General features: G+C 50.5%; 2 protein-coding genes across 6 annotated transcripts in view; one reads left to right on the top strand and one right to left on the bottom strand.

The window, feature by feature from the left end:
• Nucleotides 1–3,390, top strand: part of LOC107573111 (leucine-rich repeat protein 1) — a 7,754-nt gene that overhangs the window by 711 nt on the left and 3,653 nt on the right. The window lies entirely within an intron of this gene.
• The window catches only part of klhdc2 (kelch domain containing 2), a 9,496-nt gene that overhangs the window by 4,085 nt on the left and 2,021 nt on the right, over nt 1–3,390 (bottom strand). The window lies entirely within an intron of this gene.

The raw sequence follows: 3,390 nt of genomic DNA, 5'->3' as shown, positions 1-3,390 counted from the left end.
GCGCTGCTACCCATCGGGACCCACGCGGACCGGAGCTCTCCGAGCAGCTGCCGTTATCTGCTCATCTGCACCGCCAGAGACCGCAGCGGGTCCCGATACAAGGCAGGTCTCTCACGCTCACTCTCACTCACACACACACACACACTCACTCTCACACACACACACTGTCTCTCTCTCTCTCACACTCTCTCTCTCAGTCTCTCTCTCTCTCACACTCTCTCTCTCAGTCTCTCTCTCTCTCACACTCTCTCTCTCAGTCTCTCTCTCTCTCACACTCTCTCTCTCAGTCTCTCTCTCTCTCACACTCTCTCTCTCAGTCTCTCTCTCTCTCACACTCTCTCTCTCAGTCTCTCTCTCTCTCACACTCTCTCTCTCAGTCTCTCTCTCTCTCACACTCTCTCTCTCAGTCTCTCTCTCTCTCACACTCTCTCTCTCAGTCTCTCTCTCTCTCACACTCTCTCTCTCAGTCTCTCTCTCTCTCACACTCTCTCTCTCAGTCTCTCTCTCTCTCACACTCTCTCTCTCAGTCTCTCTCTCTCTCACACTCTCTCTCTCAGTCTCTCTCTCTCTCACACTCTCTCTCTCAGTCTCTCTCTCTCTCACACTCTCTCTCTCAGTCTCTCTCTCTCTCACACTCTCTCTCTCAGTCTCTCTCTCTCTCACACTCTCTCTCTCAGTCTCTCTCTCTCTCACACTCTCTCTCTCAGTCTCTCTCTCTCTCACACTCTCTCTCTCAGTCTCTCTCTCTCTCACACTCTCTCTCTCAGTCTCTCTCTCTCTCACACTCTCTCTCTCAGTCTCTCTCTCTCTCACACTCTCTCTCTCAGTCTCTCTCTCTCTCACACTCTCTCTCTCAGTCTCTCTCTCTCTCACACTCTCTCTCTCAGTCTCTCTCTCTCTCACACTCTCTCTCTCAGTCTCTCTCTCTCTCACACTCTCTCTCTCAGTCTCTCTCTCTCTCACACTCTCTCTCTCAGTCTCTCTCTCTCTCACACTCTCTCTCTCAGTCTCTCTCTCTCTCACACTCTCTCTCTCAGTCTCTCTCTCTCTCACACTCTCTCTCTCAGTCTCTCTCTCTCTCACACTCTCTCTCTCAGTCTCTCTCTCTCTCACACTCTCTCTCTCAGTCTCTCTCTCTCTCACACTCTCTCTCTCAGTCTCTCTCTCTCTCACACTCTCTCTCTCAGTCTCTCTCTCTCTCACACTCTCTCTCTCAGTCTCTCTCTCTCTCACACTCTCTCTCTCAGTCTCTCTCTCTCTCACACTCTCTCTCTCAGTCTCTCTCTCTCTCACACTCTCTCTCTCAGTCTCTCTCTCTCTCACACTCTCTCTCTCAGTCTCTCTCTCTCTCACACTCTCTCTCTCAGTCTCTCTCTCTCTCACACTCTCTCTCTCAGTCTCTCTCTCTCTCACACTCTCTCTCTCAGTCTCTCTCTCTCTCACACTCTCTCTCTCAGTCTCTCTCTCTCTCACACTCTCTCTCTCAGTCTCTCTCTCTCTCACACTCTCTCTCTCAGTCTCTCTCTCTCTCACACTCTCTCTCTCAGTCTCTCTCTCTCTCACACTCTCTCTCTCAGTCTCTCTCTCTCTCACACTCTCTCTCTCAGTCTCTCTCTCTCTCACACTCTCTCTCTCAGTCTCTCTCTCTCTCACACTCTCTCTCTCAGTCTCTCTCTCTCTCACACTCTCTCTCTCAGTCTCTCTCTCTCTCACACTCTCTCTCTCAGTCTCTCTCTCTCTCACACTCTCTCTCTCAGTCTCTCTCTCTCTCACACTCTCTCTCTCAGTCTCTCTCTCTCTCACACTCTCTCTCTCAGTCTCTCTCTCTCTCACACTCTCTCTCTCAGTCTCTCTCTCTCTCACACTCTCTCTCTCAGTCTCTCTCTCTCTCACACTCTCTCTCTCAGTCTCTCTCTCTCTCACACTCTCTCTCTCAGTCTCTCTCTCTCTCACACTCTCTCTCTCAGTCTCTCTCTCTCTCACACTCTCTCTCTCAGTCTCTCTCTCTCTCACACTCTCTCTCTCAGTCTCTCTCTCTCTCACACTCTCTCTCTCAGTCTCTCTCTCTCTCACACTCTCTCTCTCAGTCTCTCTCTCTCTCACACTCTCTCTCTCAGTCTCTCTCTCTCTCACACTCTCTCTCTCAGTCTCTCTCTCTCTCACACTCTCTCTCTCAGTCTCTCTCTCTCTCACACTCTCTCTCTCAGTCTCTCTCTCTCTCACACTCTCTCTCTCAGTCTCTCTCTCTCTCACACTCTCTCTCTCAGTCTCTCTCTCTCTCACACTCTCTCTCTCAGTCTCTCTCTCTCTCACACTCTCTCTCTCAGTCTCTCTCTCTCTCACACTCTCTCTCTCAGTCTCTCTCTCTCTCACACTCTCTCTCTCAGTCTCTCTCTCTCTCACACTCTCTCTCTCAGTCTCTCTCTCTCTCACACTCTCTCTCTCAGTCTCTCTCTCTCTCACACTCTCTCTCTCAGTCTCTCTCTCTCTCACACTCTCTCTCTCAGTCTCTCTCTCTCTCACACTCTCTCTCTCAGTCTCTCTCTCTCTCACACTCTCTCTCTCAGTCTCTCTCTCTCTCACACTCTCTCTCTCAGTCTCTCTCTCTCTCACACTCTCTCTCTCAGTCTCTCTCTCTCTCACACTCTCTCTCTCAGTCTCTCTCTCTCTCACACTCTCTCTCTCAGTCTCTCTCTCTCTCACACTCTCTCTCTCAGTCTCTCTCTCTCTCACACTCTCTCTCTCAGTCTCTCTCTCTCTCACACTCTCTCTCTCAGTCTCTCTCTCTCTCACACTCTCTCTCTCAGTCTCTCTCTCTCTCACACTCTCTCTCTCAGTCTCTCTCTCTCTCACACTCTCTCTCTCAGTCTCTCTCTCTCTCACACTCTCTCTCTCAGTCTCTCTCTCTCTCACACTCTCTCTCTCAGTCTCTCTCTCTCTCACACTCTCTCTCTCAGTCTCTCTCTCTCTCACACTCTCTCTCTCAGTCTCTCTCTCTCTCACACTCTCTCTCTCAGTCTCTCTCTCTCTCACACTCTCTCTCTCAGTCTCTCTCTCTCTCACACTCTCTCTCTCAGTCTCTCTCTCTCTCACACTCTCTCTCTCAGTCTCTCTCTCTCTCACACTCTCTCTCTCAGTCTCTCTCTCTCTCACACTCTCTCTCTCAGTCTCTCTCTCTCTCATTCACACACACTCACACTCTCTCTCACTCTCATTCACACACTCACACACTCACTCTCTCTCACACTCACTCTCTCTCACACACACTCTCACTCACTCTCACTCACACACACTCACACTCTCTCTCACTCTCTCTCATTCTCACTCACACACACTCTCACACACACTCTCACACTCACACACACTCTCACTCACACTCACACACACTCT

This window comes from Sinocyclocheilus grahami, unplaced genomic scaffold (genome assembly GCF_001515645.1).
Source record: "Sinocyclocheilus grahami isolate Dianchi unplaced genomic scaffold, SAMN03320097.WGS_v1.1 scaffold1870.1, whole genome shotgun sequence".
NCBI classification, from domain to species: domain Eukaryota; kingdom Metazoa; phylum Chordata; class Actinopteri; order Cypriniformes; family Cyprinidae; genus Sinocyclocheilus; species Sinocyclocheilus grahami.
The sequence above is the reverse complement of the archived record's forward strand: the minus strand, read 5'-3'. Positions and strand labels throughout refer to the sequence as shown.